Source organism: Mastigoproctus giganteus, chromosome 6, assembly GCF_048544385.1.
Source record: "Mastigoproctus giganteus isolate SK-2022 chromosome 6, ASM4854438v1, whole genome shotgun sequence".
NCBI lineage: Eukaryota > Metazoa > Arthropoda > Arachnida > Uropygi > Thelyphonidae > Mastigoproctus > Mastigoproctus giganteus.
In genome coordinates this window covers 171,345,982-171,365,426 of record NC_143580.1, presented here as the reverse complement: position 1 = coordinate 171,365,426, position 19,445 = coordinate 171,345,982, and the positions used below count along the sequence as shown (strand labels likewise).

At 38.6% G+C, this 19,445-nt stretch overlaps 1 protein-coding gene across 2 annotated transcripts in view; it reads right to left on the bottom strand.

Annotated features, from left to right (window-relative positions):
- Tmem63 (transmembrane protein 63) overlaps positions 1-19,445 on the bottom strand; it is a 440,514-nt gene that overhangs the window by 209,679 nt on the left and 211,390 nt on the right. The window lies entirely within an intron of this gene.

Here is a 19,445-nt window from a genome sequence, read left to right as displayed (position 1 = left end):
AATCAATTAAACTATCTAGAGCCTTTCGATCTGATCACTGATTGCCACTATAGATTCCATCAGTGTTGATCCATTAGTGATATTCTGACTTCTGTTACCCATCTACGGACAAATTCAATGGAAAAGTTTTGTGAAATTCAAGCAGTTGCTCTTGACATTTCAAAGGGTTTTGATTGAGTTTTGCATAAAGGTCTTCGAAAGATCTTCAAGATTATGGTTTGCAAACTGTGTTTTGTAATTATATTTTGTAACTGACCTGCAGTGAGTGGTCAGTTTTCTCTCTGATCACTCACTGCAGGTGATCGTGCATGGCTCTCTGTCTTCTAACTTCTCCAATAATGCTGGTGTTCCACAAGGTTCATTCCTTTCTCCTGCTCTTTTACTCTTGTATATTAATGACCTTCTTCCAGTGGCTGGAAATCCTATCCATAGTTTTGCTAATGATAGCACATTACATTCCACCTTCCATTTTGAGAAACCTTGCCCTGCACAAACAGCTTCAACTTTCCAAATATCCACTACCAATTCCTTAAGTGCTGATCTCCAGGTAATTCTCCAGTGGGGCAAAGATAACTTGGTTGACTTCAACGCTTCTAAAACTCAGTCCTGTCTTATACCTTGCAAAAGGGATTCTTTGTTCCTATGCTTATCTTCGATGACACTCTGATTTCTAGGCAAGATCGTATATCTCTATTGGGGATTACTCTAACTTCTAATCTCTCTTGGCATAAGCATTCTACAAATATTGCTTTCTCTGCATCTAAAAAAACTGGGTTTTCTCTTTTGCTGTCAGCATTACTTTTCTTCCAAACAGCTGTTCACTCTGTACAAATCAACATGAAATATTGTTCTCACATCTGGTGTGGTACCCCCAAACCTCTCTCAGGCTTCTAGATTAAATTCAAAGAAGGGCAGTTAGTTTAATTAATGACTCATCTCTAACAAAGTCTCTCCACTCTGTCTCATAGATGTTCTGTTTTTGCTTCATGCCTTTTCTATATAAACTTTCATTGGCACTGTTCTTTTGAATTGGCTTCTATAATTCCCATTCTCTCTTCCAAAGCAGTCTGAATGTGTGCCACAACCAGTCAACACCCTTTTACTGTCCAACTTCAAACTCACAGAGCAAACTTTTCTTCTTCCTCATTTATTCATTCAACTTCCATTTTCTGGAACAACCTTCCTCCATACATATTTCCTGAAAATTACAATCTACAGTTCAAGTCTAACTTCAACAAATATCTTCTTTCAGCTTCTTAACCTTAACCCATGCATGATACAAAGTAAGTACTATGGATTCTTAATAACTTTCATGTTTGGGGTTTTTGTAAAAAAAAAAAAAAAACTCAGAATTGCCCTTCCTATACTTATATGTGGTGCTATTACAGATCAACTTATAGCTGTTGTAGGGTTCAATACTATTCCTTACTCTGTAACAATCCCATACTATCCTTTTCTGCTCTATTAGACTGCCAGCTCCATATTCATCCAAATCAGCATCCTCCTTATGCTACATTTTCTTAATGGTATATACAGTATGTGTTCATGGCCTCTGCAATTATTGCTTTAAAGGTATTATTCCATAATTCTAATATGTTCATTCTCCCTCTGCAATCTGCCCAATTAATAGCTGCCTTGAACCACCTTAAACTGTTATATTCCCTTTTCTGAAATTAAAACCTGTGACTTTAATTACTGCAATATCTTTCTTCATCTGCCAATTAACAACCATGTGATCTCTACCTGTCAATAGTTCATGTTCTGTAAGCCATATGATATCATCTGATTTGTGAGTAATGATAAAGTCTAGAATATCCTTACCCTTGGTATTTTCTCATACATACTGGTACAAATAATAATCATCTAGATTATTTTAAAATTTTGTTCCCATGGTGAGTTTGATCCCATCACCCCTTCTCTCTTTCCTAAATACATTATACACACCATAGTGGAACTCATCATCTCCAATTTCTGGGTGGCATCATGTTTCTGTTAGCCCTTTATGTTAGTATTAGTTGTCCTAACCAGTAGTCTGAATTCGCCCATTTTATTGACAACTCTACTGATATTACACAGTTAACACTAAATATTCTTTTACAGTTTACTACCTTGACACACTCCTTGAAGTTATTTAGGCTTGTTTCCCAGCTTTATCTTTCCTCTCATTTGAAATGTTACCACCCTCAGACATCTTGCCAACATCAGCCGTTGTGACAACAAACAATTCTTGAAATGCTTGCTGTGTGAAATCATTACTTTGGCTGATATCACCAGATAAACACATCTATATTACCTTTCTCCCTTCTAACCAGCAGTTTCCACAATCCCTTAAGTTATCCTCAATGATACTGCCAAAAACCCTTGCACCACTTTGGTTTAAATGAATACCGTCTCTACAAAATAGTTTCCTCCTACCTATAAGTATGGACCACAGTGATAAAAATTTTCCCCATTAGAGCCTTGCAGAGTCCCTCAAGTCTTGAGTTAATTCATGATACTCTCAGCATATAATTCCTCCTCTCATGTCTGAGCAGAATTGTAAACATGTACATGTTCTGACCTAACTGGAAGAACTTTTTCAGCATGGTCCATATTTAGTCATGATCATAGTTAGCCAACAGATTGTCAGATCATATTCATTTAATATTGTTAGTCCCCACCACCCTTAAAATCTGACAACCTGTTGTTAACTATTGTTGCTCCTAGCAAACACTACCTGGTTCTGGTTCACCTATCTTTATTCAGAAGAGAGTTTATCCTGTATGGCTGAGATGGCACTGAGCAAATCTGAATAAATTTCCACAAAAAAGGGAAGATTGTTGAAAATTTCATTTAATGCAAGCTGGATAACACAGTTCTGCAGAAAGTATGCTGCAATTGACTAGAAGGGATTCTGAGGCTATATGCAATGGGAATACAATTGCTGCACCTATATGTGAATAGGACTTAGAACCATCAATACAGATTATGACTTTCCCAGTGTATTCTGAAGCATGATTAGCATGTAGACGTTGGATATTAAATGATGAAATGGTATTTTTTGATCAATGAGTGAAGTATAGATCAATGTTTAGCTGATATCTATCATATGGAGGTGAAATATTTTCCTCAATTTTGTTGAGATCAATTTTCCTTATGTACTCTTTCTCAAAGGCATATCTCAGTAGGCCTAGGTTATTTAGCCTTAACTTCATATAGTGTTGGCCAAAGAGGATAATTGAAATATACCCAAAAAGGCAGAATGGAAGGCCTCTTAATTTGCCAAAGTAGGCTTTGTTGCCTATGGTAAAGCAGGGAATCATGAACTTCTACATTCATTCTCCCTCTGCTATGAAACGTAAACTGGTGAGGTTCTGTAGGCACCTAGCACAGATCAAAGGGCACTGTTTTAGATGGTGTTGAGGTAGGGTAAGATGCTGTTTTTAGTAGCAACATATACTATAGCTCAATAGTCTAATTGTGACTGGATTAAACAGTGGTATAAATTGAGAAATTATGCCTTTTGGCACCCCAAGATGTTGAGGATAATACACAAAAGATATTTAATTTCTGGAGGCACATAGCTAATATGTTTACAAAAATTTAGTTTGAAGTCTAAAACTAAACCTAATAGTCTTATGGAATTTTGTATGAGTATTTCTATGCCTTTCAATTTCAGTTTTAAGACAGGTTCTTAAAACTGTCTAAAATTGAAACCACGATTTATACAAGTGTATTTTCCCCTCAGTTAATTGACAGCCATTATATTTTATCCAAATTGCAATTTTAGTTATTACCAATTGTAGTTGCCTTTAAATGGTAGCCATATTTGATGATTGACAGGAAATAGCAAGATTGTCTGCATGAATCTTTGACAAAGCATTCTGGAATCATAAATCTATCTGCCTCGATTCATTCAGAACCTAGCTTGATTCTGAACATATTGAGGTAGGTTACCTCTCAGTCCAAGGTTGTTTGTTTAAGGGCTTTACGGCGCAAGGACAGCAAGGCCATAATGAACCTAACCATGGTGATGTTAAATACATAGTTTATGTATATAAATATTGTTGAAGTTTATACTGTGTTGTGCAGTTGTATCCGTTTAAGGAATGAAAAAATTTTGGCCATGTGTGACGTATCTGCCAGGAGGTCAGCAATACTGAAAGGAATGTTTGTCCTGGAAAAAGATGTAAACATAGCTTGTCAGTCACTATTGTATTTGAGACAATCAATGAGTACACGTTCAATAGTGAGCTGAGTGTTGCAGTTTGTACACAGTGGTGGGTCAGTGCCCGCAAGCAAGTGTCAGGTGCGTGTGATCTATCCGTAATCGGGCTAATACGACTTCATGTCGGTTGTTATGTATACTAGATCTCCATGGTTTTAGATTTTTTTTATGCCAAGTAGCTTATTGCTGCCAGATATGTTGCCATTGTTCAAGGCATCATTTCTTTATAATGTACTTGTAGTCAGATGCAGGTGTAGTGAAGGATTGGTCTATAGGATCAGTAGCAGTTTTGGTAGCTTGGTCAGCCTGTTAATTTCCAGAAATTCCAGTGTGACCAACAAAAGAGAACTTGTTGTTTCTTCTGGTTTAATTTAGTCAGAGTATTCCAGATCTGTCTAAGTAATGGGTTATCATTCTTTGTATTGCGTTGTATAGCTTGGATAGCACTAATGGAGTCAGTATAAATAACGCTGTGCAGTCTGATTCTTAAGAGAGTGTAGTTTAAGGCTATGTGGATAGCACAGAGTTCTGCAGTATAGCTTCTACATTCAGTGGGGAGTTTTTAGACATGGTGATGTTAGGAAATACTGCTGCTGCACCAACATGCTTTTCAGTTTTAGATCCATCTGTGTAGATTGGTGTGTACTGGCCGTGCTGGGTTCTCAGTGTGGCATGTATTTGTAGCATGTTCTGCTGGGACATGGTGTGTTTTCCCCAGGCTGTGAATGAAAAGTCACATGGCGGTATATGATACATCCATGGTGGGATTGCATGGGAGGCAGTAGGCTGTATCTTACTCAAGTCAATTTGCCAGTCAGCTTGTATTGAGCGAAGACATATCCAGGTTGGTGGGTTTATAGATGGGTAAGCTCTATAAAGGTTTCCCCATTTAGGAGAGAAAACACCGTTCCAAGTTTGGTGTTTTGGATGCCCTTTGAGTTTTGCGGCATAATTTAACAAAAGCATTTGTCTGCGTAGCTGCAAGGATGTTTCATGCACTTCAGCATATAGGCTCTGAACTAGTGATGTATGGTATGCCCCCAGGGCAAGACGAAGAGCGCTGTGGTGTACAGGACAAGCCAACGTAAAGCGCTTGGTCTAGCAGAGCTATACACTACAGAACCATAGTCCAGACGTAACCGTATTAATGCATGGTAGAGATGAAGTAGCGTGTAACAGTCAGCTTCCCGCGTTGTGCCTGATAGAACTCTTAAGATGTTAAGCTTTTTAAGGCAATTAATCTGGAGCATTTTTATATGATCAAGGAAAGTGAGTTTTTGGTCGAATATCACACCAAGAAAGCGGACACTTGAAACCACTGGTATGACTTGATTTTCTAGTCTAAGTTCCAGATGTTGGTGTCGGTTACGCTTTCTACAGAAGTGTATCTCAACCGTTTTTTGGTGTGAGAGACGAAATCCATTGTTTTGGGACCATTTAGCTATTTTGTTTATGGCACATTGTAACTGTCTTTCTATCATTCCCATATTAGGCGAATAGCAGGCGATACTGAAGTCATCAGCGTACAGGGGAGTGGATATTGTTTGTGATAGATCATGTGTTATTGAATTCATTATTTAGTACGAACCACAGCTGTAATGCTCAATACATTCTATGTTGATATCAATATTTGTAAAATAATAAGAGAAGTTTACCTCAATATAGTACGTAGAAAACTTCCGTATGATACTCTCCAGAAATTAAAATGAAAAAAATCGAAAAACTTACATTAGAGTAACAAATAATTTAAAAAATAATTAAAAATCAATTTAATCAATCAATTTGTTTCAGATACCTCCACTTATCTTGAAGTAGACCCGACACTATTTGCCAATTTAGTCAATCAATACAATAAAACGTTAACCACGTATCAAAAAAACGACTACATTACTATAGCTCAGTTAAAGAAATTAAAGGCAAGAACATATAATATTCCTGCAATTTTCGGTCAGGTAAAATTACACAAGACTGGATTTCCTATTCAGCCTATTGTTTCCTACAGAAACTTGGCATTTTCATCCTTGGCCACACATGTATGTATACAGCATTATAAAACCCTTTAGACAGGAGATACAATTTGGGATTAAGAACTACGATACATTATTTAATAATCTTAATGCCTGTAGACTTGGCAACAATGACAATTTATTCTCACTAGATGTTACCTCATTATATACAAATGTAAACGTTGAATACACAGATATTATTTGGGATATGTTAAATAATAACTCGATACCGATTAATCATACGAAGCTTCCTATTAAGGAAAATTTTCACTTAATTAAACTGTTAGTTGAGGCCAACTGTATCAACTTTCGAGACAAAGTGTACAAACAAATTTTTGGTTTACCAATGGAATTGAGCCTGAGCAGCTTAATATCAGAGATCTATCTCTCAACGATTGAGCATATACATTTAACCCCATTCCAACCCTGTATCACATACTATGGGAGGTTTTTTTTTTTTTTTTTTTTTTTTTATGTGAACCCCAAACACGAGAGGTATTAGAACCTATAGTACTTAGTACCATGCTTCAGATGGAGGTTGAGATGATGAAAGAAGATATTTGTTGACATTGAACTTGAACCTCTGTAGATTGTAATTTTCAGGAAATATGTATGAAGGAAGGTTGTTCCAGAAAACGGCAGTTGAATGAATAAATGAGGAAGATGAAATGTTGGTTCTGTGGGTTTGAAGTTGGACAGTAAACGGATGTTGGCTGGTGGTGGCATGTGTTCAGACTGTTTTGAAAGAGAGAGCAGGAATTATAGAAGCCAATTCAGAAGAACAGTGCCCGTGGAAGTATCTGTAGAAGAGGCATGCAGCAGAAACAGTACGTCTATGAGAAAGCGAGTGGAGAGACTCGTTAGCATTAGTAGAGGCATTTGATGCAAGAAAGCAAGCTTATGCAGCATCAGCCAAAAAAAAAAACCACTTCCACTTCACCCCTCTGTTCGTTCAAAATACCTATCCAGCTGAGCCTTAAACTTATTTAGGCTATCAACCTCCACCACAAGGGATGGAAGTCTGTTCCACCAACCAACCACCCGCTCGCTAAAGGCAAATTTCCGCACGTCTATCCTACATCTGTCTTTCCTCAATTTGAATTTATGCCCTCTCAGGTGATTTTTCTGAGCTAGAGGAAGAATCCCATCAGCATTGAGCATGCTTAAACCATTCAAGGCTTTATACACCTCTATCAGATCACCTCGCTGGTGCCTAGTCTCCAGACACTGTAATTTGCAAAACTTAAGCCTTTCTTCGTAAGAGCACCCCTTTGTTCCATTCACTAATCTTGTTGCCCTTCTCTGTACTCGTTCCAGCAGCTCTACATCCTTCTTGAAATGAGGCCTCCAGACCTGTATACAGTACTCTAGGTGTGGCCTGACCATCGCCTTATACAATGGAATAATCACCTCCTTATCCCTGCTGGAAAAATTCCTGTATATCATTGACAATACTCCACGAGCTACTCTTGCAGCCCGTCTGCACTGCTCAGAGAACTTCATATCTGCCTGCACAACCACCCCCAAGTCCCTTTCATTCTCTACCACTGTCAGTGTAGTACCACAGAGTTGATACGTTGCTCTGGGGTTGCTGTTTCCAATGCGTAGTACTTTACATTTGTCAATGTTAAACTTCATTTGCCACCTCTCAGCCCATCTGCTCAACCTTTCCAGATCCTGTTGCAGCAGCATAGTGTCAGTATGACAACCCTGCCAACCTTTGTGTCGTCTGCAAACTTGGACATTAAGCCCGATATACCATCATCAATATCATTTATAAATACAGAAAACAATAATGGACCGAACGCTGAGCCCTGAGGGACTCCACTAATAACATCAGTCCACGATGAGCAGTGTCCATTGATTACCACTCTCTGTCTTCTCCCCCTCAACCACCCCTTTATCCATAGCAGCAATTTGCCTCCAATGTCACACTGCTCCAATTTGTGTAGCAGTCTTCCATGTGCAACAGTATCAAAAGCCTTTCTAAGATCCAAGTATATAATATCAAAGTTATTCCCTGCATCCAGTTCTTTTGTGACTGCATCATAGTATCCAATCAAGTTGGTCAGGCAAGACTTCCCCTTAACAAAACCATGCTGTGTCTTAGCTATAACTGAAGTCTTGTCTAAATGATCCTGCAGTGCTTCTTTAACCAGTGCCTCCATTAATTTTCCTGGAACAGAAGTTAAGCTCACAGGTCTATAATTACTTGTGTCAGCCTTTGATCCTCCTTTGTGAATTGGGGTCACATTTGCACATTTCCAGTCTATGGGTACCTCCCCTGAGTCCAAGGAAGCTCTCATAATTATGGCTAAGGGTTTGCTTACTTCCTTTGCTGCCTCCTTTAATATAACTGGATAGATCCCATCCACCCCGGGTGCCTTTCTTGTGTTTATCTTCAACAGTTTCTCCTCCACTTTACTCCCAGTTATTTCAAGATTCTGTAGCTTACTGCTAGAGTTGAATACACCTCTGGCGTTCCCCTCGCTGAATAACTCCTCATGTGTGAATGTCGATGCAAAATATTCATTTAGTTTGTTAGCTAACTGAGCAGGATCATCAACACTTGACCCATCAATATCAAGTGGACCAATCTGATTCATCCCCTTCCTTCTAGAGTTTACATAAGTAAAGAACTCTTTGCTGTTTTTCTTTGCATCCCTTGCCAAGGATTTCTCGTAATCTGCCTTCGCCTGCCTAACCTCCTTTGTAACTTGGTTGCATATCAACTTGTATCTATCATAGGCTTCTGTGTTAATTTGTATGTATCCCATGCATTTTTCTTCTCTGCCATATGCCTCATTAGTTCATCTGACATCCATTTTGGCCTAAACCTTGAACGATATTTCTTAGTTGGTATGTAAAGCCTAGTAGCTTCCAAGATAAGTTCTTTGAATGCTTCCCATTTTGAATTTGCTGTTGGTAACATCATCAGTTGGTCCCACTGTATAGAATTTAAATACTGTCTCAGTCCATCGTAGTCGCCTTTACGGAAGCAATAACCCTTCCCTTTACCCTTAATGGTAGTTACCTCTTTCAGTAAATCCCACTTCAGCACACTGTGATCACTGCCACCTAGTGGTTCATTTATCTGCAGATTCTTAATGCATGAAGAATCACTGCTGATAATCAAATCAAGAGTATTACTCCCTCTAGTTGCCTCCCGAACATGCTGATGTAGAAAACAATCATCCAATGCCCTGCTAGTGTGTGAGTAACCAGCCCCCAAATTCCAGTCAATATCTGGGAAATTAAAATCTCCCATTATAAGACACTCTGATTTACTGGCCCACTCTATTTCCCTGTACAGTTCCTTATTATACTCATCAGAGTCATTAGGCCTATAGCACACTCCTACTCTCAATTTTGATCTCCCAATGTTTATGTCACACCAAACTGACCCCACACTGCACTGTCCAGCGATGTCGACTGGCTTCACTTCCTTAGTTTTTATGTGTTTCTTAACTAATAGCATAACCCCTCCCCCCTTCCTATCCTGTCTATCCTTTCTGTAGACGATGTACTCCCCAAATTGCAGTTCTGCATCCCTTATATCTGTGTGACACCACGTCTCTGATATCCCAAGAATATCTGCCTTCGATGTTTTGAGCAATACCTGATATTCATCAAATTTATTTACTAAACTCCTAGCATTGGTGTACACGCAAGTATACCTGCACCTGTTTCTATTCTTAGCTACCCTAACACAACCCATGTGTTTACTTGTACCGCAATGGCTCCCAGCAGTCTCTGAAATACCATGCATCTTGTTTTTCAGGCTTCTGCTCATTCTAATAGAAGCAGTGCAAGAATCTCTTTCACCTCTGCCAGTGGCTACTGTCAATCTATTGGTCTTTGTCTCCCCCCAAGCTAGCAGTTTTCCAACCCACCTAACACTGCCTCGATAGCATCAGCAAATATTCTTGCACCTTTTCTATTTAAGTGTATCCCATCCCTGTAGAAGCAATCTCTCCTGTTAACAAGTACAGTCCAGGCTGAAAAAAATTCTACCCCTTGAGCCTTGCACAATCTTTCCAGGGCCGAATTGATCGACAAGGCTCTCATCATATACTCCCTCCTATCGTGTCTGGGCAGAATTGCAGACACTTTCAAATTCAACCCTAATTCTCGGCTTTTGTTCAACAGTGACCTGTACTTGTTAAGCAATTCTGCCAGTCTGCGACTCTGTTAGAGATGAATTCATTAATCAACCTAACTGCCCTCTTCTGAATGGAATCAAGAAGCCTGAGAGAGGTTTTCGGGGCACCACCCCAGATGTGGGAACAATATTCCATGGAAGGGCGGATTTGCGATTTATATAGAGTGAGCAGCTGTTTGGAAGAACAGTACCGTCGAGAGCGAAAGAGGAAACCAAGTTTTTTAGATGCAGAGGAAGCAATATTTGTAATGTGCTTGTGCCAAGAGAAATTAGAAGTCAGGGTAATCCCAAAAGAGATATTTCATTTTGCTTAGAAATCGGAGTGTCACTAAAGATAAGCATAGGAGCAGAAGAATCCTTTTTGTGAGATATAAGACAAGAATGAGTTTTAGAAGGGTTGAAATCAACTAAGTTGTCTTTGCCCCACTGGAGAATTACCTGAAGATCGGCATTTAAGGAATTGGTAGCAGTTTTTCGAGAAGTTGAAGCTGATTGAGTAAGACAAGGTTTCTCAAAAGGGAAAGTGGATTGCAATGTGCTATCATCGGCAAAACTATGGATAGGATTTCCGGTCAATGGAAGAAGGTCATTAATATACAAGAAGAAAAGAGTGGGGGAAAGAACTGAACCTTGAGGTACACCGGCATTAGTGGAGAAGTTAGAAAGACAGAGAGCCATCTACCATCACCCTCAGTGAGCAATCAGAGAGACAACTGAATAACCAATTACAAAAAACAGTTGGCAAACCATAAGATGGAAGTTTGTTTAGAAGACCTTTATGCCAAACACGATCAAAAGCCTTTGAGATGTCAAGAGCAACTACTTGTGTTTCACTGAACTTTTTCATTGAATTAGTCCATAAATGGGTAACATAAGCCAAAATATCACCAGTGGATCGACACTGACGGAATCCATACTGGCGATCGTTGATTAGATGGAAGGTTTCTAGGTAGTTTAAGAGTTGGCGGTTAATTGATTTCTCCATTACTTTATAAAGAGTAGAAGTAATTGCAATGGGATGATAATTGAATGGGAGGTATTTGCCACCCTTTTTAGGAACTGGCTGGATATGAGCAAATTTCCAAGCAGAAGAAAAAACACTTTTGGAATAAGAAAATGAAAAAAGGTGGCAAAGAATAGGAGTAAGTTCAGGAGCACAGGTTTTGAGAACAAGTGGAGAAATACCATCAGGACCTGGAGCTTTCTTAGCATCAAAATTCATCAAAATCCTTCTGATATCCTTTTGACGGAAGACCACAGGAGGCATTGAATGGAGCGTGTTGGGAATGGTGGGAGGTGTTTTACCAATATCATTAATACATGAGGTGGAAGAAAAATGGGATGCTAGCAGGTCAGCTTTATCCTTGGCTGAAGTGACAACAGAACGATCTGGTTTGGACTGAGGTGGGAGCAGAGATGGACAAAAGTTGCGGCCAATAGCTTTGGCAAGAGACCAGAATGCTCGGCTACCATTAGGGCAAGAAGGAAGTTTTCTACTCTTAGCCTGTTCAAACTCTTGTTTGGATTTGGACTGATTAATAACTGCTTTACAATTGTTGTGAGCTTTGGTATAGGCAGAAAATGAAACTGAAGAATTAGAAACAAGCCAATTATGATATGCAACATTCTTCTCTTGAACAGCCTTAGCACATTTATTGGAAAACCAAGGTTTAGATAAAGGACGAGATTTTTAAGTGGAGTGTGGGATAAAGGATTCCATTCCTGCAAGAATAATTTCACTGACACAATCTCAGCAAACGTTGACATCAGAAGTTTTGAAACAGTAATCTGACCAAGGAAAAGAAGAAAAGAAGTCTCGCAGGTCATCCCATTTTGCATTCTTGTAATGCCAAACAACACAAGGTTGGGAATAGCAATGAGATAAAGGTTCCATTGGAGAAGAGACAATCACCAAGTTGTGATCTGAAGTGCCTAAAGGATCTTTCACTTCGACCGTGTACTTAGAAGGGTTGTTTGTGAGAAAAAGATCAAGCGTAATGGCTGTATGATTAGGATAGTCCAGTATTCTTGAAGGTAAATGAACAATCTCTGCTAGGTCATTAGTAATTGCAAAAGCCTCAGCATCTCGACCTGCTGGGTCAGTGTGACTAGAAAACGGAAGCCAGCTGGAGTTGTGAACATTAAAATCACCAAGGAAAATTACCTCACTGTTAGGAAAGTTGGACTGGAGAAAGTCAAGTTGCAAAGAGAGGAAGTCAAAGAGCTCCAAGTGATTAGTGGAGTTGGGAGAACGGTAGAGACAACAGATGAATTTGACACAATGAGGTAGAGAGATTTTAAGCAAGAGGAGATCAAAGAGAGGAGATTCCAAATTGCCAAGTCTCTGACAGGGAATATCAGAATGGACATATGCACAAGTACCACATTTGAGGCGAAAGGAATCATACAGTGAATAATTTAGGCATCTGAGATGAGCAGTAGTTGAATCAACCGATAACTGAGATTCTGTCAGAAAAAGTACATGGGGTTTGGCAGACTGCAAGTGGAAATGGACATTGTTGAGATTAGAATTGAAACCACGTATATTTGTGAAATGAATTACGAAGTGCTTGGGAGGTTTAGATCTTTTCGCAGATAAGCTTGCTCTTTCAGTTTGACAATTCATGGTGTATTCAATAGTAAGAAAAAGTGGGTGGGACATGCTGTATGAAGTAATGAAATTTTTGGATATGGCGTACATAGGGTAAGAATATACTCAGGTCCTTGACATAATGTGGCCTCGACAATGCTCCCCGCATACACACTACTCAGACTCCCTCCAGTCTCTATCTGGCAGAATAGAGTTAGCAAGATTATACACTAGCTGATCTGGAAGCCTCCTAGTGAGTTACCAATAGTTTTGGTCTGGTGTACTAACTAGCGGCCGGCCTGTGAACACCGTTTTAGAGCTGTACCCTCGAAATGTAAGGAATATTGGATCTCGCCACGACGTTCATCATAACCTCAAAAGTCATCAATCATATTGCATTATGGAAGAGATAGGGAAGGGTTGACCGGAACTTAGCTCTAGAGACTAAACATGGGTTCCACCACTTCAAGCCTCCAATAAGCAAAGTGGTGGTATTTCGCCGGTTGATGAGAATCATCTACCACCTAGAAGACAATGTTCTAGTTATTACTGATAGTAGTAACTAGAACATCGTCTAGTTATTACTATCAGTAATAACTAGAAGTAGTACTGTCCAAGACATTTTACATTTGTTTAATAATATTCATTCTAGACTCAAATTTACATTGAAAAGGGAGGATACGGATACAAAGTCATTAAATTTTCTAAATTTCACACTTACTTGGGACTCAAATAAAATCGAATTTAACATCTATCGAAAAGCTACAAACACCGGTATGCTTCTACATTATAACAGCTATCACTCATTCACCTACAAAAGATCGATTATCTTTAATCAATTTCTAAATGCCTACAAATATTCAATGACGGAATCTGCTTTGGATCAGAAATACAAATATTAACCAGCAGATTCTTAAACAAGGGTTATCCCCTTGCTACAATAAACCGAATTAGGATACAAGCTAAGGATAGGATACAAAACACTACACCAACCAATAATAGTAATATCAAAAAATACTTTATTTCTGTCTCATATGTTGAATGGTGGCACAAACAGCTTAACAGATTCTTTAAAAATACTAAATTTAAAATTGTGGCCAGGCCAATATGGAAATTACACACTATACTGAACAATTGCTCAGTCCTTTCCTTGTTCACAGCACAAATTAATGACCTGGTATACAACATTTCTTCTGGTGATTGCGACTCGTCTTACCAGGGTTCGACACGTTTTCCTTTGAATATTCGTGTTAATCAACATTTGGCCTCAGTTCGTGCTTCTCGTTAGAATTAGCCTTTCACGCCATTAACGAAAAACATACCTTTTTTATTTAACGAGGCTGAAATACTTAAGGTCCAACGTAATTATACGTGACTATTAATTGAAGAAACCGTAGAAATTAAATTACACAAAAATTCTGTTAATGTTCAACGGCCATATCTCATCTCCGATTCCTGGGATTTTACATGCATGCGCGAAGACAAATAATTCCTATTAAAGTTTCATACTCACCCCTATTCAGTAATTTTCATTCCTGTGATCACGGCATACATTAAACAGCATTGTCAGCTTCAGGGAGGAAAATCGTTTTGCAATTTTTTTCGTTAAATTGATTTTTAATTGTGTCAAATTGAGTTTTTTTAATTATTTTTAAAATTATTTGTTACTCTAATGTAAGTTTTTCGATTTTTTCATTTTAATTTCTGGAGAGTATCATACAGAAGTGTTCTACGTACTATATTGAGGTAAACTCTTTTTATTTTACAAATATTGAATGCATTATTATACTAATGAGAGTGGCACTTAGCACTGACCCTTGTGGTACTCCTTCCTGAATGGATTTTGAAGATCTGTGGTTGTGAACTGTAACTTGAAATGAGCAGCAGTACAGGAAGTTTCTGATAAACTGTGGTAGGTGTCCGCACAATCCCAGATCGTATAGGGTTTGCATAATACCATATCTCCAAGAAGTGTCAAAAGCTTTTTCAATGTCAAAGAAGACCATTGCAAGATTTTCTTTTCAGACAAAGGCATCACGAATGTCTATTTCTGTCTTGATCAAAAGGTCAAGAGTGGATCTGCCTTCCCGGAAACCATATTGCACTGGATTTAGGAATCATTTTGAACTAGAAACCAGGTTAGTCAGGCGTTGACCATTTTTTTCCATGCCCTTGTTGCAGATTTGTAGGGTCTTTGCCTGGTTTTGGAAAAGCCAGAATGTACACATGACGCCATTTGTCGGGGAATGTGTTTTCTTTGAATATTCTGTTATAGAGGAGTAAGAGAGTCTGCCTTGCTGCACTGAGTTTAGTAGACGACAGAGCATGATGCAACTCGGACATTGCGAAGGGGAGATTGCATGCAGAAATTGATGCTGATTCAAAATTGATACGGTTTTTTTTTTCAGCTTTTGCTTTGTGTGCCTGAAAATATGGTATGATGTCGTAGCTGATATTTCCATGAAAGATCTACCCAAGGTGTTTGCAATCTCCTCTGGTTTTGTGATATCATGGTCATTGACAATGAACATGGGACAGTTGACGCGTGGGTGTTTGGCGTACATCTGCTGTATTTTTGCCCATATTGTTTGAGTTTTTTTTTTCATTCTTGTGATTGTGGATTAAGCATCTCCATGCTGCCCTTTTGCTAGTCTGCCTGACTTGTTTTGCCTTTGCTCTTGCCTGTTTAAAGTAGATGAGGTTTTCTGTTGTTGGGAACTTCCTGAAGATATTTCATGCTCTGTTCTTGTGTTTTTTAGCTGCACTACATTCATCATTCCACCACACTTTTGAGCTGACTGATATTTTTGTGGATTGTTTTGGAATTGCTTTGTCTGCTTTTGTATTTGATTAGATATATATTCTACTGCCAGGGTTATGGATGTTTGTTGGATATGGTTTTATTCTAGTGTTGCTAGCTGCTTGTACATGTCCCATTCAGATTTGGAAAAGTTCCATTTGGGGATTCGATAAGGTGAGAAATGCTTGTATCAATGCAGCATATCACAAGATAATGATCACTGCCCAGCGAATTGCTGTGAATAGTCCATCCAAATAGAGGATATATGGTTGCTATGCATAGAGAGACATCGATAGCTGATGTAGATCCTGTGGGAAGATGTGTATAGGTGTGAGCCCCATTATTGAGAGTTATCAGATTAAGTTGATCAAGTAGTTTTTCAATGGTTTGTCCATGCTTGTCCAGATTATGGTTTCCCAACAGCAGATGGTGACTGTTGAGGTCTCCTAAGATGCAGTAGGGTTTGGGAAGTTGTATCACTAATTCTTCTGAGTCGGCATAGCTTATATTTTCGTTAGGTGGCAAGTATGAGACTATGGTTAAATCAAAGTTAATATTGACTCGTGCAGCAACTACCTCAAGGTTTGTTTTTAGTGGGAGTGGCTTTGAGGGTATCTGGGGGTTGATGATCAGTGCTACTCCTCCATGGGCAAGATTGTTCGGATTTTGTGCAACACGATCTTGACGATGTATTATGTATTTCCGAAGGGAAACATTTATATTTGGTGCCAGATTGGTTTCCTGTAAGCAAAAGGCAATGGGGTCATATTGTGAAAATAGATCTTGGGTGTCGGACAAATTACTACGATAGCCTCTGCAATTCCACTGTAAGAAGGTAAGCATTATTTGGGTTTAGTGGAACCCTCAACTTCTTTTCGAGGGACAGAAGGTTTACATCACTCAAGTTTACCTTTCCCCTTCTTTGGGAAATAAGATTTCCCTGTACCCATATCCTCATTGGTGAACAGTTCTAGAACCTGTTCGTCTTGATTTAAATTGTCTTCTGAGCCCATGTATTCTGTTTGGTTTGAGTCAGGAGTGGTAGATACTGTGGTATTCTGCTGTTGAATGGTATCTGGTTTTACTGTGATTGGTGTATTTATGGCTTTGCTTTGTTTGTTTTTCATTTGGTGCATTGGTACTGGGGACAACAGTGACCTTGCCAATTCAGCTAGTGATTTACTTGGTGGTATAGTTACCTCCATTTGGGTAGAAATTGATATACGTTTTTGTGGTTATTTGTGCATAAGTTTTGGTATAACTATCACTATTGCTTGATGCCACATATTAGGGTAAACAGTCTCTTCAAAAATTCTGTAGTAAAATCTGATAACTGATGACTGTCAAGGATGTTATCTGATTTCTCATAAATGTCCATATTTTGTTCTGATTGTTTATTTTACGGAGGATTTTGATCTTTCTCCTTAGTTAATGAGTATGACTTGAAGCATTTTCCGGTGTCTTGGTATTAGTAGAAGAAATTGTACTCCTTGTTTTTGTTATGTTAGTGTCTTGCCATCCATGAGAAAGGACTTTGCTCATGAAGAAATGGGTATTTTAGACAGAATTGTAATATCGGTCTGCATTGAAAATTCTTTAGGTTTGGTTTTTTTTTTTTTAGGAGCATTAGCAACTAAGGCCATATTGCTCCGGGATATGCGGTGGTCATTCCCTGACCTTTCCGCATCCTCCGTATTTGGTGGTGACGGGCTCGAACCCCGGTCTAATCAAGAAGCGTGTGCTATGCACTGCTGCTCCTTCCCACCTGGCTATGGAGGCGCCGAAAATTCTTTAGTGCTTTTAATTACATTAGCATATGATTTGGAATGCACTGAGTTTAATATCTGTTTGGATGCTTCTTTCTATGAAATATTTTTCTCTGCCTTTCAGTACTTCAGAATTTTCTTACCCAATTTTCCAGATTCACAAGCTTTGGAATATGCAGGGCAGCATTGTGGTGTCCCAGCACTACATTCAAATTGGAAATGATCTTTGGAGCACATAGGGGACAGACAATTATAGCTTTACATGCTGTTTGAGAGTCTTCATACTTCTGGCATTTGAAACACTTAAGTGGGAATTTGGAATTGATCAAGAAATACCTCAAAAGTACTAGCTTTAACCGATGCTGAAAATAATGTTCCTTATGGTGATGAGAACACCAACCTGTTTGGTCATTATTCTTTTGGTATTGATGACACATTGTGCTTTAAGTTCTTCAGTAATTTCTTCTTTTGAAACATTAAGGAGATCCCATTATGAAATGACCCTTTTAGAGGTGTTTAAAATTCTGTGGGGTTGCTGAAATGGGAAGGCCTCCAAAAAAAAAGTGGTTTGCTTCAAGAGCTGCCTAGAATGATTGGAATGAGATGTTTCCACAAGGAGATCTTGTGGGCAAAGTTTTTTAACCATTTTAGGAGTATCCTCTTCTGCAGAAGAAATGGAGATAAGCTGCTAAGAAGTTTTGTTGATAATGAATGCATGATTAAGAATGCAAGTAAGCAGAAGCGGCCCCAGGTCTATAAGCACCCTGTGTGAGATTTTTTGGTGTGCCCTCTCCAACTTGAAATTTATAGCAAATCAATGAGTTTTGGGGGGCATTTTGCACACCCTAAATTTTGGTTCCCTGTTCCGGAAAATTATAACCGCTGGATCGTGCCTTAAGCCGGCCGTGCAAGTAAGTCTGGTGAAGAATCATCTTTTTTGATTGTTTGGTTGAGACATCTTGCTTGTCAAGTACTGAATTTATACTCAGGTTACCAGTCCCGCCACATGGAAGCAGAAGTGGAATCACCAGTGACCAAGCGAAAAGAGGTTAGTGTGTTAATGAAGTTAGTTACACATAAAAGAAGAAAGGAGTCTTTCCTTTCTTCCTGTATATATAATTAACTCTTCTTTGGAAGAAGCTAAAAATAAAATAACTGAAAATAAAATGACTAAAAATAAATTGGAGAAAAAAGCTTTCAAATAGTTTGGAAATTGCTATATGGAGACAGAGCAGTGCCACTAGTGACCAAGCAATAAGAGGTTAATAAAGTTAGTTATATGTACAAGAAGAAAGGAGTTTTTCCTTTCTTAATAGAAAGTTAGTTTCTTTATTTGGAAGAAGCCAAAAGTAAAATAACTCTTAAGTTACAAGACAATATTCTCTTTAATCAGCTGACTGGAGAGAAGACACTTTCAAAATAATTTCAAAATACTGGAGAGAAGACACTTGCTGTTATCACTCTTGGCACTTCAGGCCAATGAAACTTGAAATTCCTATATTAATATCTTTAATGAGTATGAGAAACAATCAGGGGCTAAGAACTAAACTCCATGGAACTATATTTAACAAGAGTTTGCAACAAGGAACTGATTGGTGATCACTGTGCATGTAATCATGTGGTCACATGTACAGGGATCACCATCAGTTCCCAACACAAGTGACCCTTTGTTTCCTGAATACAAAGTAACCATCCTACATTCAGAATGCCTAGAGCAGAAGACCTAGGTTGCATCTAGACCGAGGGAACTTATTTAATTTTATTCCAAATTTCATTATGTGTACATATCACCTCATCATTACATAAGCATATGTGTCTATAGTATATTAAAGCTATGTTTAGAGTAGAAACCCATGCAGCAAAGCATTCTTTATCAGTTTAGTTGTACATGTATGTAAACATATCCATAAATGC